Genomic DNA, 23574 nt, shown 5'->3' with positions numbered 1-23574 from the left:
CAGGACTTCCTTTGTGGAAGGTCATGCTAATTGCGTACTAGAAGTTCTCAAGTCTTGACACAAGAGGAATAGGTCATTTCGTTCCTCAGCTTTTAAATGGTACAACTGTCTCTTCTCTCTCATCCTGAGTCTCTAGATTAATTCATAAACTCGGTCTTTCTGAAAACTGTTATTTGCTTTAGAAACAACTTCTGCAATATGGTAATACGCATATGCAGATACTGTGAGAAGTGCTGTGTCCTAACCTCAGGGTTTTCCTCCATCCACCCAGTTATTTTTTGAGTTCTACAAGGACCAGATATTACAATAATATTTGCATTTCTTTGGTAGAGGTGGTTTTGGTATGTGAAAATGATTGTATGCTTAAATTTGCATTCAACCAAGAAAAATAAGCAAATTATACCTATTATACCTGTGTTGAGTGCTAACCTCGTGGTTGGTTTGGTGTGCTGTTACCTGCTATGCTTATTTCAAAAAATAAATGAAGGAAGTCTAGTAGCCAAAGTTAAGGGGGGTAAAGGGGACACTTGGAAGCATAGGCGTGTCTTTATCCAGATTTGGAGGGTGGATCTAGCTAGTACATAGCATGCAGGAACGAAGATGCTCAGAGTCACAGTCTCAAGCAAACCACAGGCACTTTAAGCAAAGGACTCTGTCTAGGTGTGCTGAGCCTCAAGGTGAAACAGACCTGAACCAGTTTCTTGAACCATACCTCCTTCCACACACAGATGGTATAAATAACTGTGTCATCCTGAAACAAAAGATAATGTCTCTTTTAACTCCTTTTTAACATACAGATTCTTCTGAATAGATGCATCATTGTACATACACAGGTGTCATACTGAATGGTAGAATTTCAGGTGTGCAGTTTTCTATTAATACCTCTGCTGTGATAGAACCAATCAGCACATGAAAAAAGCATGAGGGTTATAATTTAGAAGCTCAATAAAATGTAAAAGCATCAACCCCCTCTACATACACTCCAGGTTTTATCTGGCAAACTCTTTGTTTAGAACTATAAGTGCTAAGTGTTAACATAGTACTTATATTTAAGTTTTTTTTTTTTTTAATCTTTTTAAGATGTTGGAGAGCCTGATTGCATGCTTAGACTGAAAAATTCTCCAGAATATCATGATTAATGCTGTGGTCTCATGGTGTGTTTTCTATTCGAATACCAGCTATGTTTATCAAAAAGATATAAAAGAATAAACTCTAGTAATTAATCTTATGTGTGGGGGGAAGGAACAAATTGAAGCAAGTGTGGAAACACCAAGTGTAAGTGAATTTTGGGGTAAAATATAATAAAAATATGCTGTTTTTACTTTTCCTCACCTTGATTCTCCAAGCTGAAATAAAGGACTAAAAGTGTTAGGTACAAGGTGATTATGAAACAAAATATTTGGAGTCAGACATGGGTTGGTGTTTTGCTCTGGACCTAACAATGTTTAAGATTTTAGGCAAAGTTGCTTCACCTATCTATCTTCCGTATTCTCATCTGTAGAGTGAGGGTAATAATGTATAGCAATGTTGGTTGAAAGAGTTACACGGGGTAACGTATGGAAAGTATTCAGCACCATGTCTGGCAGAGTAAGTGTCCAGCAAACTGTTGCTGTTTTCATTATTACCTTGAACCTTGGACAACATGGGTTTGAACTGTGCAAGTCCACTAGTGGGTGGATTTTTTCCTTTTTTTTTTGCAACCTAACACCAATCAAAACTACAGTATTTGTGGGATGTGAAACCCATATACAGAGGGCTGACTTTTCGTATATGTGGGTTCAGCAGGGCTGATTGCAGGATTTGGTTATGTTTGGGCTTTGGTATATGCAGAAGTCTTGGAACCAACCCCCAAGGATACCGAGGGATGACTATATTTTTGATTGAGGAAAAATGCAGTGAAGTAGAATCCTGCTCTCTGTGCTTCACAGAGAAGGACGATGTTCACCTCATTGTGTGGTCCTGTCATAGTGACGATTTCACACCACAGTAACTTCCATCACTTGGGAGATGGTGATTCATTTTGTAGCACAGTATAGTATTTTATTTAACAAAAGTATTTTTTTGAGATAGGGTCCTGCTGTTGCTCAGGCTGGAGTGCAGTGGCACAAACATAGCTTACTTCAGTCTTAAACTCCTGGGCTCAATTTTTTAAAACATTTTGCTTTGTTGCTCAGGCTGTTCTTGTGTTCCTAGGCTCAAGTTATCTTCCTACCTTGGCCTCCTGAAGAGCTAGGATTACAGGCATGAGCCACACTGCACCTAGCCTGTGTCACATTATTGCTAAAAACCAAAAGTTATATATATATATATATATATATATATATATATATATATTTAAATTTTCATGCAACTTAGAAAAACTAGTTGAGTTTTTCTTTTTTTTTTAATATTTGGGATTTCTGATACTGTGGATATTGAGGCTAAATGCACCTTTAAGGTATGATCCTATAGGTAGAGTTAAGGTAGAGGGACATTTAAAGGCACTCATAATTATACCAATCTAAAAGTTTAAAAGTAGGGGTTCACAAAGATAATCATATATACTAAAGAATAGTAATAATTAGCCAGCTAGTAAGCATGGAGTGTATATGCTACCGAAGATCTACCTCTTGGGAATATTGTCTATGTGTTTACTGTGTCTTTTGACCTTCCTGAAATCTAAGGGTCTCATTCTTTCATTCTTCTCTCCTGTTGCCCCTCCCTTGCTCTCTTCCCTCCCTTCTTTATTCCTTCTTTTCTTCCCTTCCTCTTTTCTTTACTTCTCTCTCTACCTTCCTCCTTTCTTCCTTGTTTTCTCCCTCCTTTTCTTTCTTCCTTCTTTCCTTCCTCCCTTCCAGCTTTTATATATTGTCCCAGCTTCATAACATTTCCTTTTTATTCGTGAATCAGAGGGTTCAGGAAATGAAAAAAGAGGGACGGAAGACCCACAGTCTTTTGATGCCAGCCCTGGTTTTATAAATGGAAACTTGAAGAGGAGTCAGAAAAATCCGTTTTTCTTTCTCCTGCTATTGAACAGGAGAGCCACATCTGAAGTGACCCCGCAGACCCCAGGGAAGCCTTGCTCAGTAACTATTTGTTGATTCATTGATTAAACGGCACGGAGAGAAGGGGCATCAAGCACGGAGATTCCCTTAGTAGTGAAAGCTTTGAAACCCCAAGCTGCAATGTGCAGTAGGATGGCTTCTCTGTGACCTTCCAACAACTAATCTCCTTTAAGAAGTGAATCAAAGCAGTTAAGAGATCCCGTCAGATGGATTTTGCCTACACTTGGGTTTTTGGCAGTTGCATATAGAAGGCAATACTCTTCATGAGGATTTTTTTTGTGGTGGTTGTTCAGAAAGGAATGAAGACAAGGTGCCAGCAGAGATCTCTAGAGAGAGACCCTCATTTAGCCATGGTCCTCTTCAGGCAGGGACAGCTGCAAGGTGGATGACTTTCTCACACTTCCCAGCCAACCTTCTCTTTAACGACCCTTGTCTGGTACTATAGTCAACAAGCACATCACTGTGGTGGGCTTTTCTGTGCAGTCTTCTTTCCCAAGGGCAAATGGCAGATGTCCGATGACTGGATATCATATGAATGACTGTGGGTATTTGTTATGCTTTTCTAATACATAGCAGGTTAGAGCTGAAACTCCTCATTTTAATAAATAAATAAGTTGTCCATACAACATGTGAGCTGCAAAACCAGGGCTATAACTTGTGATTTCAGATTCCCAATCTAGTTCTTTGTTGAGAGCTTCTACTTTCTAATAAATAGATAACAAAAGAGAGAGCTTGTGTTATAGGACTTAAAAAAAAAAAAAACAAACCCAGTTTAGAAAATGGTAAAACTATCTTAAAGGGACTGCTCAAAAGCATCATTATAGGTCTGGTTCAAATCCTGAAGCTATAATTTCAAAATTCCGCAATCCTTGGAAAAGATACATAGCCATTCTGAGCTGTGGTTTCCTTTATTGTATAGCCAGGGTTAAAATAACTATAATGCCTATATTTTAGGCCTATTGTGAGGATTATATAAGATTATATATGTAAAAAGCCTAGTCCAGTGATTAACACAAAATAAATACCAGTAATATTATTGTACTCTTCTTTCCTTCTTCAGGCCAGTGGTATATGGTAGAATGATGAGAAAAGCCTTATAAGTAGACCTCTGGAATGGTGTAGACCACTGGTTTTCAACGTTTTCTTCTGCTGTAACACATGCACAAAACGTATGTGAAGAATCACCACAGGCCTGGCATAGAGTGATCAATATATAATGGAATGACGGTGGTGATAACTGTGGTGGTGATGACAGAGGTGCTGATGCTGATGGGTGGCACGCACACACCACAGATGAGCCTTGGGCTCTGAGTAACACCAGAGCTTCAGCCTGGATTGCACAGCTTTCTTTTCAACATTAGAGAGGAAATCAGAATGTTACTGAGCAGGAAGAATGACATTATAAGTGCAACTGCACTCATTTAAATTAAAAAGAAAACAATCTGTGGACTCCAGTGCTTTCTTACTGGTAACAAATTACTGGCAGCATACCAGTTGGTCTAGAAGATGCCATCTTTCCTGGAGGAAGATGATTTTGGAAAATGTTTTACATCACAGCTCTGGAACTAGACACCAGAGGTTTGAATTCTGGCTCATCTATCTGCAGTGACCTAGGGAAGTGACAACTATTCTTCATCTGTCTTTCCTCATCTTGGATTGAAATAATAATGGTATCCACTTCATCAGATTGTTGTGAGGATGAAATGAATGAACACATGTAGATTACCAAGAAAAGTGTCTGGCATACAGTAAGCACTCATTAACAATTAGTCATTATTAGAGGTTTTTGTCTCTGAGCTATTTGACAGGGCAGCATCCTATCTTGAAATTCTCCCTACAAATTGCTAATATTGAAGTTAGTTGTGGTGCCATTAATACATAAAACTGATTTTTCATTTTAATGTAAGGATATCTGCTCCTTACTGTTCACCTACCATCTAACCAGCATTAGGCTAAGTGTTTTACTGGTATCTTAATTGATCTAATTCTCTCATTACTCTTATGAGATAGATATTGTTACCCCTATCTTATACATGAGAAAATTGAGCCCCCAAAAGATGATGAAACGTGCTCAAGTTCACACAGACTCATGAGTGACAGAGCCAAGCCTCAAATTCATAAACTTTCCTATATATATACATATTGCTTCATTAAGTTAGAGAAAATTGGCAGGGTTTTTAAAAAATATATATATATTTTTTCCAATGAAGGAGAGGCCCAATACATAACTGCATTTATTCTAGGGCATTCAGAGGACTCATACCAGAAACATGGAAGGCAATCACAATGAAAGACAGCTTAATTAACTGAATTTTGCTATTTAATAATCACAGAAGTATCAAAGAACTCAGATTTAGTTCTTTCTTATGGAAAAGAAGAAATGAAAGAGGTGAATAAGAATAATGGAAAAATGGGAAGAAGGAGGAGGATGAAAAAGAGGAAGTGGAGAGAGGAAAGAGAAAGGCAGAAGTAGGTGTCCCTCATTTCATACTCCTCCAGTTCTGTAAGTAGACTGTCTGGGACCATCATCTCCGTTTCAGACATTATTTTGTCTAAGGTAACACAACTAGAAATAGTGGAATTGAGATTTACATTATTGTATTTTACCTTTGAATCCAGGGAACTCTTCTACTATGTTTTGCTACCGTTTGAGACAGAGATTCATGTAAAGATATAGACACAGAAAGAGGCATGGAGAGAAAGAAGTACAGGTATATTTATGTGAGGACAAACAATGTTAGAAGCATTATTTTGCTTTTTCAGATTTTAACATTGGCCAGGCGTGGTGGCTTGCTTGTAACCCCAGCACTTTGGGAGGCTGAGCTGGGGTGGATCACCTGAGGTCAGGAGTTCAAGACCAGCCTGGCCAACATGGTGAAACCCTGTCTCTACTAAAATACAAAAAATTACCCAGGCCTGGTGATGTGTATCTGTACTCCCAGTTAAGTGGGAGGCTGAGGCAGGAGAATCGCTTGAACCCAGGAGGCGGAGTTTGCAGTGAGCCGAGATCATGCCACTGCACTCCAGCCTGGGTGACAAAGTGAGACTCAGTCTCAAACAAAACAAAACAAAACAAAACAAAACAAAAAACAAAAAACCTTAATTTTGGAGATTTTCTACAGTCCTGTTGTATTTTTGCAAATACAGACATAAATTAGAGTAATCTATATTAGAATACTGGGTGTTTACTACTATTTGATTATTTTTATTTTAAAATTGCTTTTACTTCTCTCATTTAATTGATTTTTTAAAATATTGTGAGCTAAATAAGTCACATTCTTCCCAATTTTACAGATGAAGAAACTGAATTATGCAGTTTCCCTAAGATCACAAGATCTTACAGCTGAAATGAAAGTCATTTTCTGCATTTTACCCCCACTCCCTGGACCCTTGCCCCAGAAAGATTTTTCTCTACTTTGGTGATCTCTTCTAATTAGAATCACCTTCTAGGAACTTAGGGACACATGGTTGGAGGAGAGACACATCTTTGTATATAATGAAGGTCTTTCTGGGAAATGGCAATAGGTGACCATTTTATGCAGGCTTTGCTATTGCCTTTGAGTCTGGGACACCATCATCTGGTCTTTAAGGTATGATGTGAGGACTGTGATTTACAACATTATATTTTTGTAGAATACAGGCTGGGGCCTGGAGAGAATCCTGTGCCTTCTGGTACTGTAGCTTCCTGGAGTCCACCAGACACTATGGTGTCTTCCCTAGAGAGATGCCTGCTGCTTCTGTGATGTGGCCCACTGGCACTCTGTCTGTAGAGCAGATGGAATTCCCTTCTGAGAGGTACTTTCTTCTCCACATGTTTGTTTTGAAGATGTGGGTTTTAGTAAGCGTAGGGGACCAGAAAAAGAGGAGAGGCCCCAAACTGTTGTGTGAGAAATGAGGTGCAATGTAAGGCAGAGTGGAAAGAGGAAGATTCAAAATCCTTGTATTTCAAAGGTTAAAGTCAAGGATAGGCAACCTTCTTAAGTCAGTTTAATTATTGTTAATTTTTGTATTAGGCAAGGTTCTCTAGAGGGACAGTACTAATAGGATATGCATATGTGTGTGTGTGTGTGTGTGTGTGTGTGTGTGTGTGAGTGTGTGTGTGTGTATGAGTTTATTAAGTATTAACTCATATGATTACAAAGCCCCACCATAGGCTGTCTGCAAGCTGAGGAGAAAGGAGAACCAGTTTGAGTCCAAAGCTGAAGAACTTGGAGTCTGATGTTTGAGGGCAGGAAGGAGCCACCATGGGAGAATGCTGTAGGCTGGGAGGCTAGGCCAGTCTAGTCTTTTCAGGTTTTTCTGCCTGCTTTATATCCTGGCCACACTGACAGCTGATTAGATGGTGCCCACACAGATGAAGAATGGGTCTGCCTTTCCCAGACCACTGACTCTCCTTTGGCAACACCCTCACAGACACACCCTGGATTAATACTTTGCATCTTTCCAGCTAATCAAGTTGACACTCGGTATTAACCATCACAAGTATAATCTCTGAAGTTAGACCACTAGTCAAAGGCCCTAAGGTACTTCTTGGGAAAATACTGGGAACTGCCCAATTATTCTTTTTAAAAGCTGGAGGTGGAGGGGAAGAATTAAAGTTAGGGACTGGAGTAATTTAATGCTAGAAGGGAAAAGAATAATTGGAAGGGGGGGAAAATGATGACTTGTTTACCTTTTTCTTTAGAAGATCATATGAGCAAAGCTGCCTGAGAATAACTGTGCTTGTTGATGATTGTTTTCTAATTGTTTCCACTGAAATAATGTGCAAAATGACTCCCTTAAACTGTTTTTCTCAATGTATTTCTTCTAATAACATGATATTTTTGTAGTGAAAGTTTATGAAGTCACAGGTTATCATCTGTCTTTTACAGCTGAGTTAATTTAGCAAGATTACGTGGCTTGTTTAGAGTGGCACAGCTTGTAAAAAAAATAGCAAAACATTAGAAATGGGGTTTTCTGACATCTGGAGCCAGGTTGATTATACCTCTTAGAGATTCCAGCCTTAGAAGAGGGTTGGTGCAGGACAGGACTGGAGATTAAGTGTGAAGAAAGTTAGGAAGGGGATTAAACACCCCTGGAGACCTTATTAAAAAAAAAAAAAGAGATTCATAAGGTCATATTGTGTGTTGAGTGTGGTATCCATGGCTACCAGATGGTGCAAGGATTCTGACTTGGTCCTCAATGGGAGAATTAAAGAAAGGAGACAGGGAAGGGTACGGCAGCTCCTGAAGGCTCACATAGGATGCAGATCACTTATTTTCCCTCCTGAGTCCTCAAGCTTTCCTGTCATCGTGAGATCACATGGTAGCATGGAATCATAATCTGCTTCTCAGAAGATGGAATTGAGGTAGCTCTACGCAAAGAGAAATGACCTTGTACTTGCAAACTTAGGTCCCGTGTTTGTCTGCAGTCCTACCCACTTTACCATGTAATAAGAGAGTAATCCCTGTCAGTAACATCATCTTAGAAAGAGAGGGAACAACCAAATGAGATCTAGTGTGCGTGGACATGGTGCAACATTCCTTCTTCAAAGCAACTAATACCCTTAAGGGAAAAGCACATTGGCCTGATACTGAGCCAGAATATGGGTGTCAGTCTTGTGGGTCTTTTTCCCCTCTTTGAAATGAGACTTCATTAGTCATGTGGATATCAGAAGGTGAAAAAAATGAATGTGTATCTTCTCTCACATGAACTCTATTAATATCAGGGAGGTAAGATTCTAATACAACTCTTTGTATTAGGGTGGATTTCTTGGCCTGGCTTAATGCTAAGACTATGACAAAGAAATTATATCTTATGATAATGGCTCTGAAATGTTCAAGTTGATCTGGCATTAGTCAGCATTTGACCATAGATTCCTGGTAGACAGTTTATTCAAGCTGTTACTACTGCCTCAAAAATACTGTATGTAACTGGAAGACTGAACAAACTGGTATCATATAGATGTCAACTCTTTGTCCTCAAACCATCATTAACCGGTACCAACTAATATTTCAACATTACTTTTAGAGTGTCAAGCTATGAGTTATATGTGCAACGACTATGTTCTGCTAAAGGATACATGCTTATAAGCAAAATGGTCTTCGGTTTACCTTAGTGTTGTTTGTACGTTAGAGTTTACTGTGTATTTCTCACCATCAGATTATTTAATAATCAATTTAATTTCAGTAAAGTTTCACTTTAGTACTCCTAGAAATTAGAGGAAAATATTGCCTACATTCATTTGCTGTGTTCCACAGACAGAGTACACAGCAAAGGTAGAAGATAAAGGATCAATTCTTATGGATCTCATAGTTCCAAGCTTTTAAGGCTGTCTTATAGAAACTTTGTAATTATTGTGGGTAATCTTGCAGAAAATTAAATGTTGAGTTTGCATATATGAACAAGTTTGGACTATTTTGCTCACCATAACTTGCTAGTGCCAAGCATCTCACTGTTCCTGTGGGACTCTGGGTTTCAGTTTACTTCTAGTAAAATGCTATTTGTGGCATAAGTGAAATCCTTGGTGTGAGCATATCATCTCACATTTGAGGCATATTTTAGAGAACTTATGTCTATAATTCATTCGTCTATTTCAAAATAGCTCTGACTAGGGATTCTCAGTTAGGGGCAATTTTGTCCCCCAAGGAACATTTTGGCAACGTCTGGAGAGATTTTGGATTATTAAGACTGGGAAGAGGCTGCCGCTGGCACCTAGTGAATAGAGCCCAGGGATGCTGCTAAAAATCATTCAGTCCACAGGGCATTCCCCCTCACAACAAGGAGTTGTCCAGCCCCAAATGTCAACAGCCCCTAGGTGGAGAAGCCCTGCTTTAGACATTTACAAAGTTTAAAAGATAAGAGAGAAAGTAGGTAGCTTAAATATTTTAATCTTTTTTAAATGGCTGCTTTCGTAATTAGAATTCTCCCCATGGGATATAGAATACAGATGAAAACTACAAACAAGCCACATATTTGCTTTAAAAATATTTGGCGTGTAATATGTGTGTTGTGGCTAATTGAGCCACATTCAACAATACCAGCACAACCATATCAATAGCTATGACTTATAGAGAGCTTACTCAATGTACCAGACACTGTTCAGAGTGACTGTCCACATGTTAATTCAGTTATTCCTCAAAGCAGCTCCACTGGGGAGGGGCAATGACTGTGCCCTTCAGTTCTGGAGTATGTAGGAATATGGTGAGCTCCCGACAGAAAATGTAAGGAACAGGGTAATGACAACACAGTACTTGGAAGTTGGGAGGCTTTATTTTTCTAAATGCCCCTGGTTGCTCAAGCTTTTATTCTATAGCGTTATTATTGCAAAGGTGCTTCTCTGGGAAATGAGGGCTGCCATCATAAAGTAGGTTTATATTTGTTTCTAGAGGGAGAAAAAGAAAATGATTATGTAACTCTCACTTTGCCAGTTCTGCACCTGATCCCATGCATGTCTGCCTTTCCCTCCCCAAAAGCCATATGTGACTGAACTGGTCTTCAGGTTCTGTGTAAATGACAGACAGTATCCAGTGTGGCTGAGCCTTGTAAATACGAACTGGCCAGTTCCACCTGTGACTGTCACCTTCTGGTTGACTGTTTTCCAAGCCTCCTTCTGAGCATTTTCAGAAGGGAAGTGAGGCTGTCCTTTAAGATTTCATCATCAGGGTGGGTCAGACCCACTGACACCTCATGTTTGAAAGAGAAATAGGTAAAATTTCTCTAAGCAGGCCTCATGGGAGATTCTCTAAGAACACCTTTAACAATGGAATTTTCCCTAGAAATGCCACATCGAAGTCATATTCCCAGTGGAGATTTCTATGGGAATTGGGAAGTTAACTAGATTTGCTGTTTTCACACCTGCTCAGGGTTTTGAGTCTAGGGAATTAAGTTTGTCATAGCTAGACATTTTACCTTTGCCAAACCAGTCTATTGTATTAAACCTAAGTTGCCATCAAAAACCGGAAAGGAAAACATCACAAATCACTAGAAATATATCAGCATTCCGAGCAGCAGAATTTATGGGGCATTAATGGATATCCTAGGCTATTTATCTTTCTAGTAGCAGTTGAAACACCTCTGCCTTTTTCTCACTATAACAGGGCTTCCCGTCAAGGAGCTCTAGCACCCCCAGGCCTGGTACTTGAGTCAGAGAAATGTTGCATCCTCACATTTGTTTTGGGGTGTTAGAGGAGGGACTGTAATTTCTTTCTCTTCTTCTTTTTGTCCCTACTTCTTCCTCATTAAAAACCCCAAGTAAAACACAGTCAGGATATATTCAGGTTTAAGGGAGTTTATACAGGGTCTGGCATAACCAGTTAGGGTTGAGAGTGGAATAGAAAGAGACCCGTTTCCCATGTTCTTTATCCCCTTCTGAGTAAAAGACAGCCATCTTTCATTTGTTCATAGCAGGCTTCCCTGTGCCTACAGGCTGATCTCTACTGCAATTTATTAGTGCAAGTTGTCATACAATTAATAGGGAATGCCTGTATTTTGAACAACTTCTGATATTTTGTACCTGTTATTTGCAGCGTTTTCTCTATCTCCTGGCCTCATTTGCTCTTGTCTTCTGTGGAGGTAAGGCCTGAAATATAGGTGAATTAAACACACATCAGGAAGGACTGCAGCGTCTTTGAGACCTCTCCCCATAGTATTCTATGGGTCCATTTGATAGGGGCACATTTGGGTTCTGCACGTGGCTTTGCCACTTATTAGCATGTGACCTTGGATCAAGTTACTTAATGTTGCTCAGCCTCAGTTTCTGTGGTTATAAAATGAATCAAATTATATATATGTATGTGTGTGTGTATTCTTCATCATTTACTCTTTATAACATACATATATACTTATATAAACATACATATATGCATATTTAATCTTTACAACATGCATATATGCATACATATATGTATATATACACATAACATACACACAGAATTTATGTAATTTATATACAACATATATGCACATACAATAGATACATATATACATATAACATCTATACAATATGTATATATACATACAACATATATATGCATGTTGTGAAGATTAATGAAAAATACTAAACCCTTATGCTTTGTATATTTTACAAATGTATATCATGTGTAGATATATATTTATTGTGTGTGTGTGTATATATATACACACACACACATATTTATTGTATGTGTTTATATAGTGAAGATTAAATTACTTATACAAAGCACCACAGGGTTTAGTAGTTTCTGGATAATAGGCGCATACTACTGGAGTTCTCAGAAACTTGCTTCAGTCTCTACCTTTCTATGAAATGTAGTCTGAGAACCACAAATTTTGAATCACCATTGTACTCATTAAAATGCAGATTTTCTGTCTCTACCCCAACACTTTGAATAAGACTCTCTAGACATTGGGATCCAGTAACTGGTGTACTTAGAAGATGCACTCCAGAGTTTGATGATGTCTGGGTCAGCTGGTCTCTCTTCCCCTGCTGTGAGGCTCTTTCTCTCCTGCCACAGGATAGCTTAATCTAGAGAATTTCAACTCCTCGAGTTGGAGGGTCTTCCCAACCAGGCAGAGTCTGTCTTTGAGCCTGTTAACCCACTCTCCCAGTTCATAAGCAGCCCTTTTGATGGTAGGCCCCACATGGTTGGGTAACCTAACTGATGTGATAATGAGGTCACGAGATTGTTAACATGTGTGAGGAGATTGTAGGCTTAGCCTATCAGGTGAGGGAAAGGTTAGCGCACCAACTGTCTCCACACTTCAAAGCATGTAGCTAGTTTGCTGCACTAACTTAATTATCTGTGCTATTGATATCGTTGAGGAACACATCTATACCCCGGATACTGTTACTTCGCAGTAGGAGATAGCAGGAGGTGGCTTGTTCGGTTGCCAACTTCCTAAAATGCTTTTTAGAGTCAGCTGGGTTGCTTAGTCCTCTCTTGCTCTTGGATTAAATGTAAAAATAACTATGTAAAGCATATCAGCCCTCTTTTCCCTGTCTGCTGAAACTGCAATCTCCTATGCTTTTTCTAGAACCCATTAAATAGGGAGGAGGAGGGGGGAAGGGTAACAATATATAAAACCCCAAAGCCCCAGATCAGATATTCTCCCAGAATGGATCTGCTGTGAGATCTCAACGGAGGTAGAAAACAGCTGGTCACATAGGTACATAATAGAGTTCCTTCTTGATTATTTAAGAGCCGATGAAGTAGCATGCACCTTATCCTGATTTTCATGATTCTTCCTGCTCTCTGTAGCCATATTAGTTTTATTGCCATCTTCACTGGAATCCTGGAAGCGAAAGAAATACAATCCAAACCAGGTGATGTTTTCATTTCTAAGTCGTAAAAGTGTTTGATGTTAAGAAACATTTGAAACCATAGACGGAAGGGAGGTATTCGTCTCTACCTGGTTTTCACTGATCTAAACCGGCCCCGTTCTGGTTACCACAAAACCAGCATCGCTGGTTGCAGAGGCTTTCCAAAGGGAAGACTTCAAGCTCTGACACTCCTCTTTGGTTTCAGCTCTTGAGAACAGATTTTTTCTCTGCCAGATATTGCTTTAATTTCTTACCTCCTCACAAGGAGTGTTTTTGTGTGAGTGTGCCTGATTGTGAACATTATTTTGGAGCAACTGATTCTGTTGACTTTTCTAGAAGTGCTGTGATCTCAAATGTTAAAGAGACAGGATTACCCAAACCCCTCACTGCACTGAAATTGAATATAGTGCCCTGTTCTTTGACACTAAAATGTGCCCTGCTGTTGTAAAGCTAGGGTATTTAATAGGCAGAGACTAATAGAGAAATTTCCAGCTTTTCATCCTTTTCACTCTTATAAAGTCTCTCACGCGGTGTGTCATTGCTTTTAAAACATGGTCATTTTAATGATAAAAATGCTGTGGAGAGAGTGCCAGAGTGTCACGCAAAACCAGCTGCGGCATCCTGCGTGACATTCCAAATATTAATACAAATAGAATTAATTCACACACCAGGGATGTCTCAGGAATCCATTTTAAGTTGGCACTTAACTTGGGCTTGAGATTTCCCTGTGACTGCCCATGTTGAAAAATGTTTGCTAAACAAGGCAGTGGTGGGCTGCCCTCGATCTATAAATTCACTCAAACTAATTCATTAATGAATGCTTGATTTTAACTAGAAGCAAATATGGGTTAAAATGTAGATGAGTGTTTCATGTTGTTGGTGAGCAGTGAGGTATTTTGCAGGTGTCATACCTGGCACAATACTCTGAATTTATCTTACTTGTTTTATTTTGAGGAAAGCACATCGGTGATATATTTATCATTAGTGGATTATTTAATTGCATAATTTCTTACTTCATTAAGGATTTACTCGAGGTTTTTAAATATATCTGATTTGCAGATACGGTGAAGAGGACGTATCTTGGCATTAAATTTAGATAGTGGCAGTGCATAGGCTGGACAAAAGTAAGACATTCTATGTCTTTCTAGTTCTCCCCTGGCCTTGTCTTTCTATTTCTGCACAGCGAATTTAATAAAGAAACTATCTTGGAGTAATAATTCCTACAAGCCCTGGACATTCCTTTGGGGGAAGAGGACTGACCTTTTCCTGTTTTTAATAAAACCTCTGTGAATTTGGGCTTACCTCCTCTATAGTCCAGTGCTAGTCTTTTTATTCCATATTTAAGTGTGGGGAGAGCCCATTTATATCCTTCGAACTGGAAGCATGGAAGCAGTCCTAGGCAAGATGGCTCCTGTGAGGTTTGCATTACTCATGCCTGTTAAACTTAGTACTGATTTACATGCATTTAGCTATTTTGGTACGTATTCTCTCTCTCTTTAGGGGCTTAAATTTTGTTATCTATTTGTGATTTCATACTCCATCTCTTTCTAAAAGAACTGGGAAGGTAATGCTTTTGTAATATGGGGTTGAATTATGCTCTGGTGATAGGCAGGTTGTTTTATCCTAACTGTGACATGGGCAATTTTAAAAGCTTCATTTTTGTCTTTGGCTTGAACAAGGAACATTTTACACATTGTTCACTCCTGAAAATCCCGCTGGATAGACAATTTGGAATAGAAGAATGTAAGACCTTTTTTGGGGGCGGGGAGGGAAAGAACAAATCCACAAGATCCCTTATGATTATTCTTTGTGGTCACTAAAAGTATTTAACGTACTAAATAAAAAAGATGACTCAGAAAAGTTTAAAATATTTCAAAATAGAATAATGGGTATGAAGTAGTTATTTCTAAGGAATATCTTCTCCACACTCTCAAGATTCCTGTACATTTGTTTTGAGTGTTCAGGCACCAGGAATTCTCAGAGGAATTTATTGTCTTCTATCTCTCTATCTAGTCTTCAATGTTGTTTTGATTTTATTACTCAAAGTTGACTTTTCTTCTTCTGGGTCCTAGCATATTCTCTAAGAAATGGAGGAATTTAGATGCTTGAAAAGGCAAAAATTTTAGGATAAACTTAATTTTATATGCATGGCACAAGTGAGCAAGTTTCTGTTAAATCACAATGAACACTGTTAAGGTGGCTTAACACACAAACATGGCACCAACCCATCACTCTTCACCTGCCTGACGCTACCTGTATAGCCACGGTTTCTTTTGCATCATATTTCTCTAGCTCTCTCATTGTAATTATACAAATAGGAGAATCAGATAAACGGTGGAGACATTAAAAAGTTCAGAGGAGGGGCCTATTGGGGGCTGGGGGACTAGGGGAGAGATGGAAGGGGGTTGATGGCTAGGGGAGGGATAGCATTAGGAGAAATATGTAATGTAGATGACAAGGTGATGGATGCGGCAGACCATCACGGCATGAGTGTACCTATGTAAACAACCTGCATGTTCTGCATCTTAAAGTATAATTTTAAACTTAAAGTATAATTTTAAAAATATATAAAAATTCTGGGTGCAGTAGCTCACACCTGTAATCCTGGCACTCTGGGAGGCCGAGGCAGGTGGATCACCTGAGGTCAGGAGTTTGAGACAAACCTGACCAACATGGAGAAACCCTGTCTCTACTAAAAATACAAAATTAGCTGGCAGTGGTGGCACATGCCTGTAATCCCAGCTACTCTGAAGGCTGAGACAGGAGAATTGCTTGAACCCAGGATGCAGAGGTTGTGGTCAGCCGAGATTATGCCATTGCACTCCAGCCTGGTAACAAGACCGAAACTCTGTCTCAGGGAAAAAAAAAAGAAAATATATATATATATATATGTATATGTATATACACACACACATATATATAAATATATTTTATATATCTGTATATTTAGATATATGTATATATAATATATTTTATATAAAAGTATTTATACAAGTATTTTATTGTATAATATACTATAGTTATATAATATACTGTAATTTATTTTGTTCATTTTATATATATATATAGCATATATAAAAGAAGTTCAGAGGAAAGGGTGAATTACTGGATTCGTGAAATCTTTTAAGAGGATAGACATTATACTCCAAGTTAAATACAACTTTGCAAAGACATTTGTGAACCTTCACAAGATGATGTCCATCATGATTTGCTAGCATTCTTTTTTACTTCAACCATGGCTTTACATTGTCCTCTCAGTAGGAGATTGGATGGCAGTGAGAGACTCATAGTCTTTTAAAAATATATATATATATTTGTAATTAAAACACAAATAGAGAAATCCACATGAATACAATGCATGGCCTAGTATATTGTATGTTTATATATTGTATTAATGTTTTATAAGTCTATGCATATATGTCTATTATGTATGTATTGTATGACAGCCAGGACAAGAGATAGAATTTTGCCACCTCCAAAACCCCTTCACATGCTTTACCCACTCATAGTCCTTTGTATTCCTAGTAAGTAATCATGATTCTATTGTAATAATAATTTCTTTATATTTTTAAAAAATACATTTATTACCCATGTGCATCCTCAAACACTAGACTGGAATCTAGTCTTGCCCATTGAACAAAAATGGCATGTCCTTTAACTATCTTTTAATCATTAAGTTCCTCCTTAATGCCTTTTATTTCCTTACAATTTAGCTATTGAGAGACCATAGCCATTTGACCAGTATAGTTTGGAGCCTGAGTTGCATATATTAGGTACTCACAGCGCAGTTCAATATGTTCCTCTGCCCCCCTGCATTTCCTGCAAATTGGTACCTGGGACTGGATCACACTCAGGTTTGATCCCTTTGGCAAGACTATAGGTGGTGGCTGGCAAGACTATAATCATTATCAAAGCTCAAATAGTTCCATGTTAGCCCCCAGGGGCAAGTGCAGGTTGGTTCTTGAGTCCTTTTGTCACAACCTTAAAAGCCTTTGTTAGCTCCCCTGCTATGGGGCAACACAAGACATTTCAGGCTTATCATATACATTTCCTGTCCTAGATCTGAAATCAACCATGTCTCCAAGAAGCTATGTTTTCTTTAGATAAGAAATGTTATTTGAAGACTATACTCTAGGTAGGTGCTAGGTATACTCATTGGTTCTGGGTTGGTCATGGTTTCTTAACATTTGTAGAGGATAGAATTGGGAAGATTTAGAAAAACTATATAAACTAATAAACTATGTATGTAGTTATATACTATAGTTATACTTTATTATATAATAACCATAGTATATTATATAACATACCATAGTACTATAATATACCATAGTACTATGTATTATATAATATACTATGGTATATTAGTATATATAATATATAGTTCACCTGAGCCTGAGTTCAGGCTCACAGTGCAATTCAGTATGTTCCTCTGCCCCCTGCATTTCCTGGAAATTGGCACCTGGGAGTGGATCATACTCAGGTTTGATCCCTGTGAATATATAGTATTTTATTGTATAATATACTATAGTTATATAATATACTATAATTTATTTTGTTTATATAGTTTTCATTATTTTATAGCTTTAAAAATTTTTTGTATTGTACTTTAGGTCTGGGGTACACGTGCAGATCACGTAGGATTGTTGCAGAGGTACATACATGGCAATGTGGTTTGTTGCCTCCATCCCCCGGTCACATATATCTGGCATTTCTCCCCATGTTCTCTTCCCTAACCTCCCCATCCCCTGCTGTCCCTCCTCTGGACCCCCCAGATAATTTATTTTATAGTTTTATATTTTACTTATAGTTTATATTCATTTATATTTTATATAGTTTATTCTACATCTGCATTATAATATCTATAGTTTATTGTATTACGTGTCCTATGAACTTATGAGTTCTTACTAGTACTCCAATTCAAATTTACTGTTATAGAATTTTATTTAGCCTCTTCTGCATTAGTTAGATCTCCTTCCTTCCCAAAAAAATCTGGACCCTCAAGGACACAGGGAATGATAGAATGATAATATTCTAACAGTAATCATTGATTTATCACCCATTACATGCACAGTAATCTCACGAGGACAATGCTAATACTAGCACTTGTGTGGTTATTGAAAACGTTACAACTTTTCGTTGCATATGGTTCCCTCCACTTCCTTTATTTTTAAATAGTCATGCTCTATTTACATTGTCAGAGCGTAGAGACATCAGATACTCTGTTCTCTGTTAGTCCCCTTTAAACTTAAGTCCACAGGTAACTATATAATTAATATTCACCACCAGTCCTTATGCTGATGTTCTGTCTTCTTATTTTGATCTGATCATCGGAAGCTCATTCTCTAATACGCTACTCAGAAAGGACTTATAGGAACAATATTCCCTAAGTTATTGTCTATATTCATAATAATTTGTTTGAGTCTTTCACACTTGCAAGTCAGCTTTGCTAGATATGAAAACCCTTTCTTTTTTCTAGTATATTAAGCAAGCTACTCTGTTTTCTTCTAGCCTAAAGCATTTGCTTTAGAAAGTCTGATGACAGTTTAATTTTCTTTAGACTATAAGCCATGTATTCTTTTTGCTCAAAAATTCAGAGAGTTTACTAGAATATGTCTTGCTGTTGGTCTTTTTTAGGTCAATATTTTCAGATACATGGCACAACTTTTCAATATTATTTCAATTTTTTTGTACTTAGGACATTTTCTTAATTATAGTTATATTTGTTCTCTTCCCTTGCTTTATTTGTTCATAATCTCTTGTTATCCATATGTTCAATTTCCTTTGCCTATGTTCACTATTTTTTTTCTCTTAATTCAGGGGTGGTCAATCTTTTAACTTCCCTGGGCCACACTGGAAGAATTTTCTTGGGCCACACATAAAATACACTAACACTAATGATAGCTGATGAGGTTAAAAACAAAAACAAACAAACAAAGAAAAAAACAAAAACAAAAACAAAAAAAAAACCTTGCAAAAAAAAATCTCAATGTTTTAAGAAAGTTTATGAATTTGTGTTGGGCCACATTCAAAGTCATCCTGGGCCACACGCAGCTCACAGTCTGTGGGCTGGACAAGCTTGTTTTAAATCTTTTTTTTTTTATCTCTTGATTGCTTTTTGAGTTTGTAGTTTTCCTCCTTTTCACCTTTTATATTTATTAATAGATTTTCTGTTCTGTTTCTTTTTTTCTAGTTTAGTTGACATTTCTGAGGTTTTTCTTTTATTTAAAATTATTTTTTTCAGTCCTGCCACCCCTTATTTATGAACTTTTCTAATCAGATGGTAGTGTTCTTTGGTAGTTTGTATCATTTCTTAATGTATTTAAGTTTCTTTTGAAATTATAGGTGACAACTTTCAGCATACTTTTGTTTGTTTGTTTTTTTTTGGAGATGGAGTCCCATCTGTCACCCAGGCTAAAGTATGGTGGCTCAACCACGACTCACCGTAACCTCTGCCTCCTGGGTTCAACTGATTCTCTTGTCTCAGCCTTCTGACTAGCTGGGATTACAGGCATGCACCACCACGCTTGGATAATTTTGTATTTTTAGTGAAGGCGGGGTTTCACCGTGTTGGCCAGGATGATCTCGAACTCCTGAGCTCAGGAGTTCGCCTAGTCTCCCAAAGTGCTGGGATTACAGGCGTGAGCCATCATGCCCAGCCTCAGCATGCTTTTATTGTCTCTAAGGATGTTATTCTGCTCCTTATTCTATTTTGTAATTATAATTACTTTCTGTGGGATTTGACCTTGACCTTGATACTATTCCATTGTTCATTTTTATGTGAACTTAATTTTTCTGACATTTTAGAATGAGATACGATTCAGGAAATCTCACTAACTCTATAGAACTTCCTTTTCATGTATGTGTAGTATTTAAAAAATATGGTAGATATGGTAGATGCTTCCTGAGATTCCCTGGCTGTTTTCTTCTCAATCGCTTTGGCCAAAACCTTCTCTCTCTCTTTAGGCTCTCTTGTGTCTCAAGTGTGAAGCTGCTCTCAGCAGTTTTTCATTGGTTGGGACTTACGCTGGAAAGGTGCCTGCTGACTGCACAGTTCATGAGGAGTAAACTGCTCCATCTCCCTCAGTCCTTCTTTCATGTGCCCCTGGTACTCGGGTGGTAAAGAGGATAAAACCCCTCCCAGTGATAGCTGTTGTTTCACAGTGGCCCACTGAACTTACCAGTGAGCACTGTTAGCTCTTCTGGGTTCTCTTGTTCTCAGGTCCATAGATACCCATTGTTTCCATCTTCTTCCCAACCAAGTGCTGATTCCATGCAGAATTTCTGGCTGTTGATGGTTTGTCCCATTAACTTGTATTTTGGGGTTCAAGAGGAAACATTGTCTCCTAGTTTTGTTTTAAATGTTGCCCGGGATTTGGGATTTTGTTATATGATTGCTCCATTTATGTAGTAGTCAAGCACTTGGGAGGCTGAGGAGGGCAGATCATGAGATCAGGAGTTTGAGACCAGTCTGGGCAGCATAGTGAAACCCTGCCTCTACTAAAAATACAAAAATTAACCAGGCATGGCGGTGCGTGCCTGTAGTCCCAGTACTCGGGAGGCTGAGTAGGAGAATTGCCTGAACCTGCTAAGTAGAGGTTGCAGTGAGCCGAGATCACGCCACTGCACTCCAACCTGGGCAATATGAGTGAAACTTCATCTCAAAAATAAAAAGATTGAAAAATTATTCTTCCATCATTGTCAGCATCTTTCCAGAATCCCCCCTACCCTCATTGTATTGTACTCTGTGTTCTTTATGTTTAGTGGTGTACATCCGAGAAACAGCAGCCCAAGAGACGGAATGTAGCCTGGGCCCACAGAAGGGCTTTATTCTGGACCTCTAAATAAAATCTCAATGGCACCATGTTCTAGACAACTCTGTCAGTCAGCCCAGAAGTAGAAAAAGTCTTGTGTAGTTTTGCTTTTGTTTTAGTATAAATTTTTTCCTTTAATAAACATGAATTTCTGTTTATAACCCAGACTTCTTCCAGAAATAAATATATGGTGAACTATAAATATAACCACAATGACAACAAGTAAAATGTAATTAATAATATCTGGTTGAGTGCATTGGTCAAAGCAGACTAGCTGCTGAAACAAACACCCTGATCCTTTTGGTGTCTTAAAGTATTTCTCACGTACGCCACAGTCTAACACGGACTGCAGGGTTTGGTCAGTAGGCTGTTCTGCTCCACGTAGTTATTCAGGGACCCAAGGCCATCTTCAAGGGCCTCACAGTTGGAATCACTGGGAGAAAGAGAACATGGAGGATCTCCAGGAAGGATTTTAGGGACCAGAGTTGTTAAACATATTTTTCACCCATGTTCCACTGGCCAGAGTTTTGTCATATAGACCTATCTGACAGCAAGGGAAGCTGGGAAGGGCAGTGTGGCTGTGTGCCCAAGGAGAAAGAGAGATAGAGTTTGACGAGCCTAGGATCTGCTATAGTAAGGAAATGGGACCAGAAGAGAATAAAGGAATATTTTACTAGAGTAGAGAGGGCATTTCAGCCAGAAAACAACTGTGTAGACATCTGGGTGTGGGGAAGAGGACACAGGATTTGGAAAACTGAAAGAATTTTAGTATGGTTGGAATTTCAGATGATCTGAGAAGGAGACTCCGGTGGCTTCATGTCATGTAAATGTACCTGAGAGCGATAACTTAGGTAAACCCTTAGAATGATCCTGTGTGGCAGACACATCTGAATGGGGAATCCAGAAGTGGCCAACCTGGAGATTCATTCTTTGTCTATAAGGAACATCTGAACCCCAGCCTATGGCATGGAAAACAGGCTGTCCAGGGGATTAAGCTCTGAGTTTTGAAATACATGAAGATTGCCAGGCCGAGGACATTAAGGCAAGGGTGTTGAGTAGAAACGTTGTATAAAGTGCATGCTGTTTGCAAGTGGCTACAGTTTTTTCCTGCTCAGCCTGCCGCTGGGCATAGGAAAGTGGGTATCTTGTCCAGCTCACTGCCACTGGACTGTTTCTGTACGTCAGGTAGTTCTCCTGTACAGCCTGTCACCACTGGACTCTCTCCCCTCTAAATTCCCGAATGAAACCCCATGTCTTGTTTATTGGCTCTGCGTCTCTTCTTTTGCATCTTGAACCTTGTGCCTTCCCTATTGAGGTTAATAGGGGTTCAGCACAACACCTCATAAGAAAGGCCTTGCCTATTGTCTAAGGATTCTAAACCTTATCATGCATGAAAAAAAGGGCTATTGGTGGTTGGTCAGCAAGGCACTGACATAATCAGATTTTTGAAAGTTAATTCCAGCCTCTATTACCAGCAATGTCTCTGAACTTGCAGAAGAAACCCATTCTGAACCTTTCTTGATCGCACACCTAATCATCCAAACCCAGGAAAAACTGAATTCACCTCTGCCTGTGCCCATCTAAATCATGCTTACTTGGTAGGCTCCCATTAATGTGCTACAGTCACAACCAGAGTCCGCAGTGAGTTCTATAAATTCAGACTGGAAATGTAATTTCAGATCTCACAGGGCCTGTGTTGTTTCAGTGATATTATAATCAATGACTATAGCTCCCTTTGAAGCTCATAAAGTGACCTCTTTTGACATTGATTTCTCATCTGTTTTTTTCTTTGACCTCTCTTCACCTCCTATGTCTCTTTATTTGCTAAGGCATAGTATTTTATTGCCAGGCACCTGTATAATAACCACAGTAGCCATACATTTAGCTTTGTTCAGGTCATTACAACCTAAATAGACACAGTTGTGGCAAGATCTAGTCCCAGGAACTGGTGTTGCAACCTTCCCGGAGGAAGACTGTTTTTCTTCCACTAGGAGACACTGAAGTATGCTGTTAAGTAGTCTTTGCCTAGACTGGCATCTAGGAAGATTGTCACACGTATTTTGTCATTTCTTTTGAGTCAATCTTCAAATTGAGGAAATCTGAAAATGATCACAAGTACTATACCAAATCTCACATGGACATTTCCAAGACGTTTCTGAGTCTTAGTATTAATAAAAAAAAGCCCATATAAGGTTAAACGGGAAGGCGATGTGCCTCTTCCTTAGAGAAGTGTGTGGTTTGTTGGGCATTTATGTTCCCCCCAATATGACCTTTAGAAGAGAGTGGGATTGATAGCCTATTGGATCATCTCTAGTCTGGATGTCAAGTACAGGACAGGGAAGTTGAGAGATTTTGATGAAAAGCAACTGAAATGGCTCAGTGCAAACTTAGTAGAAAAATACTCATGTTTTGTCAATAGTTTCCAGAAACTTCCTAAGCA

The 23574-nt window shown here is 38.6% G+C and overlaps 1 protein-coding gene across 9 annotated transcripts in view; it reads left to right on the top strand.

Annotated features, from left to right (window-relative positions):
* ESRRG (estrogen related receptor gamma) overlaps window positions 1-23574 on the top strand; it is a 644467-nt gene that overhangs the window by 61152 nt on the left and 559741 nt on the right. The gene's annotated exons all lie outside the window — the stretch shown is intronic.

The sequence above is a fragment of the Saimiri boliviensis genome, chromosome 14, assembly GCF_048565385.1.
Source record: "Saimiri boliviensis isolate mSaiBol1 chromosome 14, mSaiBol1.pri, whole genome shotgun sequence".
Taxonomy (NCBI): Eukaryota; Metazoa; Chordata; class Mammalia; order Primates; family Cebidae; genus Saimiri; species Saimiri boliviensis.
The sequence above is the reverse complement of the archived record's forward strand: the minus strand, read 5'-3'. Positions and strand labels throughout refer to the sequence as shown.